General features: G+C 39.5%; 1 long non-coding RNA gene across 3 annotated transcripts; it reads right to left on the reverse strand.

The window, feature by feature from the left end:
• Positions 1-3,580: 3,580 nt before the first annotated feature.
• LOC133878549 (uncharacterized) lies at positions 3,581-5,885 on the reverse strand. Of its 3 annotated transcripts, none has more exons than XR_009901928.1 (5): positions 5,724-5,885; positions 5,581-5,645; positions 4,906-4,965; positions 4,155-4,270; positions 3,581-3,874 (listed from the first exon to the last, which is right to left on the reverse strand). It is a non-coding gene; the product is annotated as an uncharacterized LOC133878549 (long non-coding RNA). The 3 variants fall into 3 exon arrangements; XR_009901929.1 differs by having other exon boundaries at positions 4,076-4,270; XR_009901927.1 differs by having other exon boundaries at positions 3,581-4,270.
• Between the last annotated feature and the right edge of the window lie 10,468 nt (positions 5,886-16,353).

A 16,353-nucleotide genomic window follows, 5' to 3' on the forward strand; every position in this document is an offset into this window, starting at 1 on the left:
GATCTTCAATTGAATCCTTTACCTTAGGGCCAACCCCTAAGATATAGACTTCACAGCTGATCAAATCACACACTTGGCAAGAGCTAGAGAGCTAGCAAATCTTCAACATCTCCCTAAACACCCTATCTAAGATGTAGAGAATTCACCACCGAATTCTATGTTGAAAGCATGCCTTAAGCCTCTTATTTATAGGCTTTGGAAACCCAAAATCGAGTCAAAAATGGATTCCAAAGCACGCGCATCCAGACGGGAGCCTTGAGCCGTTCGGATGGGCCAATTTTTTCTTGTCCGAAAAATAATTCTGGAATTTTCTGCAGGGGTATCCGGACGGGCAAATGTTTCCATCCGGACGTAGGCCGTCTGGATGCTATTAATGGCCGTCCTCAATTTACAGTACTTTTTCTTAGCTTTCCAACAACGCCAATTTTGTCCCAATCCGATATTTGAGTATAGAGTTATGACCAAAATACTTGAGGGTGTCCGGACGGCTTCATCGAGTGTCCGGACGGTCAACTGCAACCGCCTTTCAAAATAGTGTTGAAAGCTTCCATAACAAGGCCGCGTCCGGACGGTGTTGCCCTAGCGTCCGGACGGTTGTACTTTGGCCGCACGAAATTACCATAACAAGGCTTGGAGCGTTCGGACCTTGAAGGCTGACGTCCGGACGGTTGAACTGGTGCACGGAATTTCCATATATGAAGCTTGATCGTCCGGACCATGAAGTCTGACGTCCGGACGGTTGAACTTTGTATGCACGTCTTGCCTTATAGAGAACCTCGTCCGGACGGGATCACACATCTTCTGGACGGTAGTGGCCGTCTTCCCATAACTGTGTCTTGAGGCAGATACGCTAATACTTGTCAAACACTGAATGACGTCCGGACTGTATAACCACATCGTCCGGACGGATGCGCTAGAACACTGGGATCTTCTCGAACTCTGAAGAGCGTTCGGACGATTTGCCATTACGTCCAGACAGATGCAATCTTGAACTGTTCGAAGCTTCTAGACACTGATGGGCGTCAGGACGGAAAGTTCTCGTCGTCCGGACGGATTATGCTTTGACAGTTGAGCATCTGGACGGAATACCAGGTCGTCCGGACGGATGTTGCTGACTGATGAGCGTCCGGACGGGAGACCATGTCTTCCGGACGGCTGACAGGGAACCAAAATAAACTTGCTTCAAAACTTCACAGAATCTTCTTGAAGAACATCGCTGAAAAGTAGACTCTGGATAAAGCAGCATCCCTGTGAAAACAACAACATTACATAGAAGTGATTTTGTCTAACAGAATGCAGCCAACATAGAAACTAACAGATGGTACAACATCTAATGAGTCAGGAAGAACATTTGTTGCTGTAGGAGAGATAGGAAGAATAGATACAGGTTTTATTGCTGCAGAGGAAGTCTCACTTACATTACCTGTGAGAGAATGTACGGTCTCTAGGGTGGACTGAGAAATATCCCCCTTGCTATGTGCCCTAATATCATCATCAATGACCACATTTATAGACTCCATCACTGTTTCTGTCCTGGTGTTATAGACTCTGTAGGCACGACTGTTGGTGGAGTATCCCAAGAATATGCCTTCATCACTTTTGGGATCAAACTTTCCCAAATTTTCCCTGTCTCGTAGAATATAACATATACTACCAAAAGTTCAGAAATATTTAACAGTGGGCTTCTTACCTCGCCAAATCTCGTATGGAGTCTTGCTAGTTTCTGGCCTCAGGTAGACTCTATTGATGATATGACATACACTATTGATCGCTTCTCCCCAAAAATGTTGAGCAAGATTTTGAAAGTGAATCATTACTCGAGCCATTTTCGGTAAAAATCTGTTTTTCCGCTCCACAACTCCATTTTGTTGAGGAGTAATAGGAGAAGAAAACTCCTATTGAATGCCATATGAGTGACAGTATTCTTCAAACCGAGCATTCTCAAATTCTTTACCATGATCACTGCGAATCCTCATGATATGACTGTTTTGCTCTATCTGAATTTTTTTGAACAACTGCTGAGCAGCTTCAAAAGCATAAGATTTTTCCCGAAGAAGAAGAACCCAAGTGTACCGGGAATAGTCATCTACAATAACCAGAATATATTTCTTCCCACCGAGACTAGAGGTTTGGGTGGGACCCATGAGATCCATATGCAACAATTGTAAATTACTGGAAGTAAGGATACCTGATGTTTTCTTTTGAGCAGTACGAGTCTGTTTTCCCAGCTGGCATGGACCACAAACTCTTTTCCCAGTATCTTTCATTTTAGGAAGATCTTTGACAACTTCTTTGCTTGCAATTTTGAACATGTTGGTAAAGTTTAAACGACCCAACCGTTGATGCCATGGTTCACTTTCATCAATGGTAGGCCTCTAGCCTTTGAAGAAAAACACACACAAGCTTTGAGGAAGAATCAAAGGCTACATCAAGAAGGAGGTTCTTTCTAGTTTTTATTTTCTTTCTTCCTTTATTTATTTTCTGTATGTATATAATTTTAGTTTATATTAGTTGTAACTAATACTTTAGTTAGGACTCGATTGAAGCCCTAATCATGTCTCTTTAAGTTTTTCAATTTGCTTTGCTACAATTTATATATTGATGCTTAACTTGATTAATTCTAGTTTCTTGAATTCCTTGCATGTTTATGTTTGGCCATCATATGCATGTGGTATGGATTTGTTATTTATGTCAATTTGGATGACCGAGTCTTGGGCATAATAGAGTAACGAAAGAATTTCGACACAGGTTCTTGGATTAATCAACATAAAGACAACTGGAATAGATACCATGTTCCAATCTGAGTGTGTTAACCGATTTCCATAGATTTATGCTTTCTTGAAGAACAACTTAGTAGATACCATGTTAAATCCTTCAAGGAAGAAAAGAGTTAGAGTAGATACCATGCCTAACTCGTTGCTTAGGGAAATCAATAGCTTTAGGAGAAGATACCATTCCCTTGTGGCTGGTAAACATTAAGCATCATGTTATGATTGTAGTATTGTGCATATTGCGAATCTTATTTGAGTATGATTAGCGGTGGATATTGAAGCCCTACCTTTTCTTCATATTATTTTTAATTCAATCTTTTATCTCATCTTATTCAACATATCTCTTTTAGAAATTTCTCTTTAATTGCAATTTATACCAATCCTCGTGGGAATGATCTCGTATTTGCCTGCTATACTATTGTTTTGATCTTGTGCACTTGCGACTAAAACGTACAAGTATTTGCCTATTTATTTAGGTAGATATTTGCACAACAACCACTGCATTTTTATTGATTTCTCTGTCATGTTGTATGTTTTTCTTGCGAATTTCTCCCGAGATTTTGGCATTCTCTGCACATCTCTTTTCATTCCATGATGTTGTCTATGTCTTCCTTTGTTCTTTTAAGCTTTTGTGCTTTTTAGAATATTGGAATATTTTCTTGAGATATTATGTGACGACCCAAATTTTTTATTTTATTTTTGTTGGAAACATAAAATGAGTCATCACAGTGGCACGACTACATGTCACTCAGCCAACATACGGTACACAGTCCATAACATGTACCTGATAATCAGAGTTACATCTACGCTGCGAATAACGCATAATAACATTATCAACATAGCGGAAGGTACATCCATAAACAACAATTAATCACAACAAAAGAGCCATTAATATGTCTATCTGTTTAAGGCTTTTACATAGCTATTAAATACATACCAAAAGACTGGCTCATAAACACAAGTGTCACAAGCGACACGAGCCACAAATGAAGTCCACCAAAAGGCAGACAACCCATTGTCGAACCATTATAACTGTCGCGTCGGGTTTCAGTCATAATATCCCAAGTACTATGCTACGACGTCATTCATTAGATCCACTGAACCTGCAGTCAAGGCATCAGAGTCTGTACAGTTGTGGGGTTAACTATATCCGTACATGTGAAAGTATGAATTCACCACCTCAGTAGTATAAGACTCACTACGGAGTAAACAATGCACGCAAACATACATACATACAAGATTCACAATATTATTCTCAAATCATCAAGTCCACACAACAACATATCATTAAGTACAAGTCTCACCATTCATCTCTCTTATATCTTATCACAATTTCCAATACAATATACCACACATCTCAACACCGCCCGTAAAGCTACATACCCGCAGGGCACACATCTCGTGTGCTAGCACTTCAATGCTAGGCTTACCACACATCTCGCAAGTGCTAGCACTTCAATGCTAGGCTTACCGTCAACACCGCCCGTAAAGCTACATACCTGCAGGGCAACAATACACAAGTGTTAGAGCCACTTACCCTAGACTTACCTTTAACACCGCCCGTAAAGCCACATACCCGCAGGACAAACAAATACACAAGTGCTAGAGCCACATACCCTAGGCTTACCTTTTATAACACCGCCTGTAAAGCCACATACATGCAGGGCAAACAAATACACACCGCCTGTAAAGTCACATACCCGCAGGGCAAACAACACACAAGTGCTAGAGCCACATACCCTAGACTTACCCTGTACACAAAGTACTCATAACAACCATTATCACAAAATTCATATTCAAGTGCCAACAACCACAACTCAATCACATTATTCTCAATCATCTTCCTTTCAACACATACCACATTCATAATATAATTCCGTGCTATTCAATTCTCAACCATTCCAAACATATCAATTTCAATCGTATCAACATTTACTTATCATCATAATTCTCAATTCAATCACACACACACACACACACACACACACACACACATATATATCCAACATCATGTTATTCATTCACATGTAGTTTCTTGCATATCTTCAATATCATTTTATTTTCTTAATATAGTTCATAATTACAATTCATATATCCAAAATTCCTAAGCTCCCTCAGTGAGTAGAATATTCACCTTGATTGCGCGGATAACAAGCTTAACTAAGCTCCCTAGTCAATGCCTCGCAATGTGCCACTGTAAAAAATAACACATTGCAATTACTAAATATTTTTCTAACACTAAACTAATATTTTAGCTCTTAAATTACCAAAGAGCTAACCCATGGAAAACTCATAAAATTTCTAAGGTTCCGACCACTTACCCATAAATCCTAGACACTAATTAAACTCAATTAACACTAATCCAAAGTATTTACTAAGGGTTAGATATTAAAATTACCATTTAAATATTTACCCATAATATTAATTACTAACCCGCAATTAATCACACTAACCCATAAATTATATTCACTAATACTTTCTCCATAGCATTAACCCTAAAATTATTTTCATTAACCTAGTCACATAAAACACAACCGTATTAAAATAACATTACCCTACAATTACGTTTACTAATCTTTTTACAATAATTACCAATTTATTAACATAATTTAACGGTCTAGATTTTAATTACTTAAAAACCCTCAAATTAATCAAACCCATCAAATTAAGGTTTCTAACTTTAAATCATAATTTATAAAATACTACCACAAACACAATATTATTAACCCAAAAGCTTTTACTAAGGGTTAATCACATAAAAACTCAATTAAAATTAAATACCCAAAAGTTAGGGTTTGAGGAAACTCACCAAAAATTCCACCAAATATAAATCCAACACTTGGAGAGTGTTTAGCAAGTTCCACATAACAAATCCTAAGAACACATAAAATCAAACTCATATATCTTTAGATTTAATCTAAAATCTCAAAGACTAAGAGTTTGCAAAAATACCTCAAACTAATCGGTAGAAACGTAGATCGGGCTTCGTAGATCACATTACCAAAGTTGGATTGAAGATCGGACCATTGGATCTTCGTAGATCAAAGATTTTCTATAAAAATCTTTAAGAGAAAAATAAGAAGAAGAGGCACTGCCTCATTCAAGAAAAAGAAAAGGCCATTCGTCCTTTTCTCTAAACAAGGCGTGAGCCTTGTTTATTTTTATTTTTTTGTCTTGGCCCTTCCTTTTAGTGAAGCTGGGCCGCAGGTCCCACACCTTCCTTTAATTTTTTATTTTTTATTTTTTTTCTTTTAATGGCCATTCAGCCATCATGTTTTAAATGGCCAAATGGCCATTTTGTTTGAGTGTGGGGCGCAAGTCTGCTCGCCATGCTCTTAATATATATATATATATATATATATATATATATATATATATATATATATATATATATACTTTTGTTTTGACATTTATTATTTATTTTCTTTTTCTTTTTCTTTAATTTCATTTTCTATTTTATTTTCTTTGGACCTAAAAATATTTTCTTGCATTTTAATAACACTAAATTAACCTTAGTCAATTATTTACTCAATTTTCATATTTTAATTACTACAAAATGTCATGGACATTACATATTATTTATGAAAATCCTATTTTGTCTGTGTGTTGGATTGATATTGATATATCTGGGTCTTTTGGTTTGCTATATTTGCTTATGTAATTATTGCATCCAATTGACTGCTTGAAAAATGAAATTGACTTCTAAAAATAAAAGGCAAGTGTGTGCTCAAAGTGTTAACAAAAATAACAATGCGGAAAATAAACAACACAAGAATTTTTGTTAACGAAGTGGAAACTTAAGATGAGAAAAACCACTCCGGGGCAACCAAACCCAGGATATCCACTATTCAGAAGACAAAGCTAGATACAAAGCAGTAACACTCACATACCCCTGATGCAGTGGTCGTACCTTGCTCTCTAATGTGTAACCCAACACGAACGCTTCCCAACCAAGTCTCCTACCTGAAGGGGTCTTCAATGGAATCCTTTACTTTAGAGCCAACCCCTAAGATAGACTTCAGTTATCGCGCAGCAACAGCACACTTGCAATGGCTTGAGAGAGAACAAATCAGCTCCAACAACCTCACAAAATAACTCTCTAAGCTCTGACGGAATTCAATACCAAATTCTTGCAGTTCTCAATGCCCAGGGGCCTCTATTTATAGGCTGAGGTTCAAATGGGCGACTGCAGTGAAATATACAGGTGCCATCTGAACAGTGCACAAGGGCTGTCCGGACGGACAATTGTGAGACTAGAATTTCTGAGATTTTCGTTGAAAATCTTTCCTATTTGAGAACCGCGTCCGGACAGTTTTACGTCTGCTGCAAGTAATTTCCATATAAGGCTTCGCGCGTCCGGACCAAGGGGGATGGCCGTCCGGACGGTTGATCTTCAACACGCAATTTCCATATCTGTTTAGCGCACGCCCGGACCATGATAGGCAGACGTCCGGATGGTTGAAGTTGAATACACAATTTCCATATCTAACAGACGTCTGGACGGTTGTATTTGAATTGCGATTCTTGCCTTAAGGATAAGCGCGTCCGGACGGTTGCAGTAATCTTCCCATATATGAACTTGGAAAGAGTCTGAAGCTTGGTCAAATACTGAAAGGCGTCTGGACGGGCTCCTGAGACGTCCGAACGAATGGAAGCTGGAACAGAAGCTTCTCGATACAGTGAAGGGTCTGGACGAAAATCCACGTCGTCCGGACAGATGATGCTTGGTCTGTTGGGAGTCCGGACTGTATGGCACGTCGTCCGGACGGATGGAACAGTGGACAAATGAGCGTCCAGACGGGATGACACAGTCGTCCGGACGGCTGACAGGGAATTGAAAATCTTCTGACTTCCAAGCAGAATCTTCTGAAACATTTCTGAATAGTGGAATCCCTGTTGAAACATCATCTTTACAAACAAGTGGTTTTGTCCAAACAGAATGTAGCCAATCACAAACTAACAAACTCTCCCTTTGACCATTCTGGGACAAAAATCACTTGACGGATTTGGAAATACATTCCCGGTCCAATAATAAAAATTACTCCCCCTTTTTGTCACAAAGGGACAAAGGGTAAAACAGAGTAATAAAACCAACTGCAATAAAAATTACTCCCCGTAACGGTCTCAGAAGGACCGGGGTAAACAGAGTAATATTGGTTCAAAAGTTTAACAAAACATAGCAAAATATAAACCAAATGTCTCAAATACAGACAAAACAAACTATACGAAGGAAAAACACTCAAGCGTCCTCTGCCATAGTTATAGTCCTAGATGCATCATCCTCATCATCATTGCTGTCAGGATGATGGTACTTGAGGCACTCCTTGAGGTCCAGCTGGTTTTGCTCCACACGCTTGTTGATGGAGTGCACTTCCAGTTGCATAGTGGTGATGGACTGCTGCATGGAGGACATAGAAACCTGCATAGTGCTCATCCCTCCTTGAATGGCAGCTAAGGCCTCCAGATCTAAGAATAGTTGACCTCCGGCTCAGATGGCGGGACGGTCTTAGAGGATGAAGCCATGTCCGGAAAACCAACAGGCATGGCAGTAGGTATGGGCACCTCATCATCGGCAGCTGCGCATTAGACTTCATCAAAGTCTGCTTGCTGATGGGCTGCTGAATCTTCATCTTAGGTTCTCCAGTAACATTGATGCCGGACTGAAGAATGGTCTGAGTGAGTAGGCAGCCAAAGGGGAGAGTGGTATTGCCCTCATCACGGGCCTCCAAAATCAGACCCAAAATATGCTTGCACAGATAGAAAGCAAGCGGAGGTGGATGGCATAAACAAACTGGGCCTTTTTCAGAATCAGGTCACTGCGCCTGACAACTGGCCAGAGATTATGCTGGACAATCTTGGCCAACATACGGTGGGAGGGGGATAAAGCGCAGATCCTGATGGTGGTGGAGCGCTCCTCACCCTGTGGAACAGCTCGAAAAAACTCCTGGAGATCATCCACGGAAGGAGGGAGTACAACCTCATTGTACGGGCTGCCAGATATCTCGAGTACAGGAACTCTGATGAAGTGACTGATGATCTGGGGATCAATAGTGATGATATGGCCGTCAATGATGGACTGAAGCACCAACCCATGGTCATCGTCCTGCACTACCTCTAGGTTGGCATAAAAGAGTTTGAGTAGCCTGGTGTACACCACACAGGCGCAGGTGTGAAAATATCCCCATTGGTATGTCTGGATAATGTTGTGGATGCTATCCAGAGGTGGCACGATGATGTTAGAGTGGATGACATTCCGCTCGGCTATGACTGTACGATCTATAGTTTTGGCTTGAAGTGAAGCCCGATCTTCCACAGTCCTTTGGCGAACCCTGCGATGTGGATTGCCTGTAGACATGATTCTACAAAAAGAAACCAACAAGATTTTGCCAAAAATAATCCAGAAATACTCTTGTTAGGTCACAACAAAAATTGGGCATAATAACAGCAGTAAACAGGACTATTTCAAAAATATAGACAAAAATTATCACATTGTAGTCTCAAAAAGTATCACCACAAATAATCCCAATATGGCCGATATATGCATCTCAAAAACTTTCCTAAAGAAATCAACATTCTTACAGTTAAAACTAAATTGAAGAGAAAAGGGCTAAAAGGAATACCTGGAATGTGTGAAAATGCACAAAAAGACAAAAAGCAGCAAGTTAATTCCAAAAGCTTGCAATGATTCACTCACAAGATGCCAAAAAGTGAGATTTTGGTGGGGTAGAGTGGATAGGCAGCGACCAGGGGTATATATAGCCTCTGTGGGGTCCCCGTCCGGATGGTGTATTAATGCCGTCCTGACACGCGCTGCCTCGGAACCATGCGGACAGGTCATGCGCGTCCGGACGAGTTTTCCTACCGTCCGACCATTGGTTGCCGCGCGCGTCCGGACGTAAACAGATCCTGTCTGGACGACTAAGCTCCGCCTGTCCGGACTCCAAAAGATATTGTCCGGACTACGAAGCTCCACCCGTCCGAACGCCAAGAGACACCGTCTGGACGCTTCACACTAAAAAATAGAAAACTGAGGAAAATTTACAAAAATCAATTTTTCTCAAGTCAGTCTCAGAACACGCATGTATAATCTACTGATAACACAATTAAAGAGCATCTCAAAACTAAGCAGAGATAAAAAGGAGAGTTGAGATTTCAATCAGCACAAACATTTTCCTGGACATAGAAAATTCAAATAGACAACTCAACTCATGCAATGCGTGTGCGTGTGAAGACTCTTTCCCACAAGGTATGACTTTCAATGATATGACAAATAGCAACCAGATTTTCTAGACAAGAAAGAAAATCAGTGACAGATTAGTCAAAGTCAAACCTTATAACTTACTAGGGCCTAGCCACCCTCATCTGATACACTCCCCCTGAGATGCAGCACCTAATTGTTTTACTTGTACCATGAAGGACAAAGTAAATGTTTTACTTGCATGTAGAGGGCAAGGCATAAAGTAAATACAGCACATAAGCAGTGAATAATTAAAGCATATAATTCATATGATTTACTGCTTGATTCTTATGATGCTGCAATCTAGAGGGAATGCCAGAGTTTTTAGGTTCTAGGTTCAACTAGCATATGGTCAATTTGGTCATCTTATCAAAGACCTCTTCTCTTCTCCAAAAATTCTAGAAACACAAAGTCAGAGAAGGAAAGATGTACCTTTAGGGGAGTCGTGGATAGTGCACATTTTTCATCCCATGAGAAAATAAGCTATCCTACTTTTGCATATACAAGAAAACACTTGGCAAATTATAGTCATAAACTCTCAATTATATCTAAGCTGAGTAGATTAATGCACACAGAATTGAGATATCAGGTGAAAACACATACAATATCTAATATGCCAAGAGAAAAAAAATATCCTGCAAATTCTCCACAAACCTTTTTTTTTTTTTTTAAAAAAAATGCAATATGGAAATGACATCATATGCAAGGCAAGATCAAACTTGATGATGCCAATACAGAAAAATAGTCACTCGACCTGCTTTTTCTGTCTTCCCTAATAAGTACCTGCAAAATTCTCTCAAGAGAAATAGGGGGCAAAACACAACTGGTTTCTAGATCGCATACAAAATATAATAAGCAAGATAAGCAATCGAACCTGATGCATTTGTTCCTAGGCATGAACACCTGAACCTGCTAGGTGCGTTTGTTCCCCCTCATGGGGTGACTGTCCTTCTTGACCCAAGCCTGCCTTCCTGAGGGTGGTTGCTGGCAGGACATCATCCACTCTATCATGTTCTGCATCCAGATAGGTGGCTCACTGTGATATTGATCTTCTTTCACCTTCTGAGGCCTTCTAAACTACTTGGTTTTGTTCTTGGAGTTGCCACTGTGATTGGCTGGTACAAATCGCTGCTGAGGCCGTTGATGCTGAGATGCCTGGTATCGTGGTGCATGAGACCAAGGAGCTTGATATCTTGGTGCTTAATAATAGGGAGCCTGATACCATGAAGTCTGAAACTGGGCCACAGGTCTAGTGCCATGATTAGCCTGTCGGGGTACTTTTTTCTTGGCCTTGGCTTTCTGAGCCTTTAGGAGGGAGCACTGAGGACGAAAATGCCCACTTAGACCGTAGTGATGGTATATAGGAGGTCTTCTGATGGAATGAGGCTTCTGAGTACCTGGAACATCATCATTGACCTTGTCCTTCCCTCTATCTTCAATAGTGGGAGGAGGCTCTGGGACTATAGGTTTCACAAATACAGTCTTGGAGGTAGAGGGAGCATCAGAAGAGGGAGCTACATACCCGAGACCGGTCTTGTCAGTTGGGCTCTTCTAGATAGACAGCATACGAGTCAGCTTCTCATCAGCGACTCTTTCCAACTGGAGCTGAGTCTCTAGCAGCTTCTCCTTGAGTTCTTGTATTTTGAGCAGCAATGAACTCTTCTCAGTCTGCAAACTATTCAGATCATAGAGGTGCTGCTTACGACCTTCCCTCAGCTTCTCATACTCTCTGTAGAGTGTCTTGTAAGCCTCCTTGAGCTCTTCCCCATTATCACTATGCTCCGAATAGTAAGAGTTTTCTTCTTCAGCGTGTAGGGCTACAAAGGCCAAAAAATTTTAAGACTCTGGAGCTTCTTCTTCGGACTCATCATTGAGAGTCACATTGTATGCCTTCCCCTTGCCCTTTTTAAGATTCCCGCAATCAGGTCGGATATGCCCAAAACCTGAGCATTCAAAACATCTGGGCCCTCTGGGATCCTTCTTTTCTTCTTCCTCAGGTTCAGCTTCTCTGGGAGCTTTCTTCACCTTTTCAGAAAACTTCTTTTTGAATCGATCGTCTCTCATAAGTCTTCTGAAATGCTTGGCTAACATAGCCACAGCTTTTTCTTCCTCCTCAGAGTCATCTTCTGATGAAGCTTCTACCTTCTTCTTGGAAGCTTTTAGGGCAATGGTCTTCAGCTTCTTGACCGGGTGTAGAGACAGCTCATATGTTTGAAGAGATCCCACCAACTCTTCAATCTTCATCTCTTCTTGATCTTTGCTTTCTTCTATCATCGTTACCTTGATCCTGAAATGCTCAGGCAAAAATCTTAGAATCTTTCGGATGAGTTTTACATCCAAGATAGGCTTCCCGAGACTCACCATGGAGTTTCTCAGGTCACTCATCTTGGAGTAAAACTCTCCAAATGTCTCATGTTCCAACATCTTAATTTCTTCAAATTTCGAAATCAACATTTGAAGTTTGGCAGATTTTACAAGTTTGGTGCCTTCATATGTTGTTTTCAAAATTTGCCATGCTTCTTTGCCTGATTCACAAATAGAAATTTTTGCGAATTCAGATGGTGAAAGTGCTTGGCACAGAGCATGGAGGGCTTTATCATTTGAAAGACTTGCGTTTTCTGAGGGACAAGTTTGAGTGTTGCATCCTCTGGTTTAGTCCAACCAGTTTCAACAATACTCCAACAGTCAATAGATTTCAGAAAGAAACGAATATGTGCCTTCCAATAGCCATAGTTTGTACCATCAAAGGCAAGAACAGAATTAAGAGTTTGAGACATTATAATAAATAGAAGTCAAAAATAAATAGCACTCAAGAAATTAATCTTCTCAGAGTGTACCAAGCTCTGATACCAATTGAAAAATGAAATTGACTTCTAAAAATAAAAGGCAAGTGTGTGGTCAAAGTGTAAACAAAAATAACAATACGAAAAATAAACAACACAAGAATTTTTGTTAACGAAGTGGAAACTCAAGATGAGAAAAACCATATCTGTTTAGCGCTCGTCCGGACCATGATAGGCAGACGTCCAGACGGTTGAAGTTGAATACGCAATTTCCTTATCAGATGCACGCGCGTCCGGACCATACTAACAGACGTCCGGACGGTTGTATTTGAATTGCGATTCTTGCCTTAAGGAGAAGCGCGTCCGGACGGTTGCAGCAATCTTCCCATATATGAAAGGCTCACTCGAATACTGAAAGGCGTCCGGACGGGCTGCTGAGACTTCTGAACGGATGTAAGCTAGAACAGAAACTTCTCGATACAATGAAGGGTCCGGACAGAAATCCACGTCGTCCGGACAAATGATGCTTGGTCTGTCGGGAGTCCAAACAGTATGGCACATCATCTGAACGGATGGAATAGTGGAAAGATGAGCGTCCGGACGGGATGGCACGGTCGTCCAGACGGCTGACAAGGAACCGAAAATTCTCTAACTTGGAAGCAGAATCTTCTGAAACACTTCTGAATAGTTGAATCCCTGTTAAAACATCATCTTTACAAACAAGTGATTTTGTCCAAACAGAATGTAGCCAATCACAAACTAACACTGCTGTCATAATACCACATTGTTTTTGGAACTAACATGATCTAATCTTTCTTGAAAGTGGTATTTTTGGAAATATTTCTACTTATATCTTTTCAAGAATATGTTAGCCAGCAGGTTCCTGCACAACATCCGACAAATGGATCCTTTGGAAAACAGACTACTGTTGAAGTTATACATTAAATTTCCAAAGGTCTCAGGATTTAGATGAGCTTGTTCCCCCAGCTCATGTAAAGCCTTCCATTCCATCCTTCTTCAGATCTACACCAGTTAGAGGTTCAGTGATGAATCTTCTCATTTATCTTGCAGACCAGTTGATTAAAGGATTTCAATCTGCAGATAACCAGTTTCAGGCTTTGCAAAATCAAGCAATTGAAGGTTTTCAGTCTATGGTACCTGGCTTCAAGAGCTACAAGCCGAAGTAGCACAAATACAGCTTATTGTACGGCTTTCTCTCCGTCACTTGCTTTCAGCGGATCAATAGGATTTGGTACATGGAGGATTTCTGTTCCTTCCTCTATTAGTTGTTTTACATACTTCTGATTTTTTGAGCTACTTGCAGACACTTCTTTATTATCCCTATTATTTTTGGAATTTAGAACTTTTTGTCTGTGGATTTTATATACTCTATTTACCCTTGTTCTTTTAAGACATCAAGGGAGAGTATTTTATAATTGTGATTTTTCTACTCTGTTTACCCTTTTTTTCTTTTAAGACAAAAAGGGGGAGTATTTTTTTATTTTGGACTGGGAATGTACTTTTTAAACAGGTCAAGTGATCTTGTCCCAAAATGGCCAAAGGGGGAGTTTGTTAGTTTTTGTTGGCTACATTCTTTTGAAAAAAATCACTATCATGTAATGTTGCTGTCATAAACAAGGATGCCGTATATTTCAGATTCTTTATTTCAGAAAAGTTTTTCTAGATGTTCAAGGAAGATTCTGTACAGATTCCAACTCAAAGAAGTCGGGTCCCATGATTCTGTCTGGATGGCCTAGTCATGCACCCAGACGCCCATCAATGTCAAGAAGCTGAACAGTTCAAAGTTGCATCCGTCCAGACATCATGGCAACACGGCCTAGTCATGCATCCGAATGCCCATCAGTGTCAAGAAGCCAAACAATTCAAAGTTGCATCCATCCGGACGTCATAGCAACACGTCAGTACACCCTAGTAAAATAAGGTTTGACTTTTGACTGATCTAACATTGATTTTCTCTCTTGTTTAGAAAATTTTGTTGCTTTAAATCATATTAGCAAACATCATATGAGAAAGCTTTCAGCCACACACGCATAGCATGAGTTGAGTAATCTATCTAAAATTTCAATCTACAAGGAAATTTGTCCTTATTGATGTAATACCCTGTATTTTAAGATATTGAATAAAATATCTTAAAATAGGATTTTAGGCCTAATAAACTAAATATGAATATTTATTCATAAATATTCATCAATTTAGATTTAAAGGAATCGGATACTTAGTGACAATATATATGGAGTTTAAAATGGATTAGAATTCTACCCAAGTGTAATCGATCGATCGATTATAGAACCGATCGAGAGATTATATATTAACTTATAATCGATCGAGCGATTTAGTTACATAAGTGCTGAAACGGATGAAAATCTGACTAAGTATAATCGATCGATCGATTATTTCATTGTGTAAAAATGGATTGATTGAAATGCGATCGATTATAAAATGGATCAATCGAAATGAGATTGATCGATTTTCTACAGTGTAAAAATGCGATCGATCGACTTTCTATAGAAATGCGGAATCTCGTCCGAATCAGCTGCCCCTTGATTTTTATCAAATTCTCATCATTTCTTTTGATGAGTCATTGCCCAGCTCGACATCAAAACATATCATCTTAGATTAGATAAGATTTGGATAGATTCGAGGATCTTTTAAGAGAATATTGATGATTACTTAGATGAGTCACTAAAACTTGCTCTTCAAGTTGGTTTTCCAACCCTTGGATGAGTTCTCGGTGGAGCAATCTCAGCCTTTGATTTTACTATAAAAGGATGGTTCCTCACTTCAAAGATTTCATTCAAAAATTCTCTCAACACTCTCACGGGTTGCTCTCTCCTTCTTCCTCTCTTTGTTTTTCCTCTTTTCTTTTTGGTTTTTGGTTGTATTAAATAGGATAGAAACTCTCCTCTTCCTTCTTCTTCTCTAGTTTTAACTTTTTCAAAGGGTGGGTGCAAAAACAAGAAGGATTTTCTCTTTGGTAAGTCTCTTTCTCTCTCTTTTCTTCAACTTCTTGGCTTGTGTTTTGGTTTCCTTTGTAGAGGGAATGAGAAGTGTGTAATAGAAAAAGAAAAGGAAGAAGCGATACAAGGTGTAGAAGAATGATTATAGGTGTGTAGGTTTGCTAGAATCATGTTAGAATTATATATATATATATATATAGGTGTGTGCCGTGTGTGTATGTTTTAAGTGAGTGTTTGATTGTAACGCCTCGCTTTTACAAAAAGCGTAAGTGAAAATTTTCAAATTTTCACTTGACATTACTATCTCGTCAGAGTTAAATGTTGGCAACGGAATCTATAAATATAATACAGACTTGGGAATTTAACAACACTTCAGAGCTTCTACTGAAATACCTCAAAATATATGTAATAAAGTAAGTCAACGTAATTATACAAAAGTAGTAGTCACGCCTCATAGGGCTCATATAATTATACAAGTCAAAATATTAAAGCTTAGTAATTACATGACAACAGAAATATAAATATTGTCTCTGAAATTAGGTTAGAGAACTACATCACAGTAGTTCGCAAAAAGGAGGCAGTCT

This window comes from Alnus glutinosa, chromosome 9 (genome assembly GCF_958979055.1).
Source record: "Alnus glutinosa chromosome 9, dhAlnGlut1.1, whole genome shotgun sequence".
Lineage (NCBI taxonomy): Eukaryota > Viridiplantae > Streptophyta > Magnoliopsida > Fagales > Betulaceae > Alnus > Alnus glutinosa.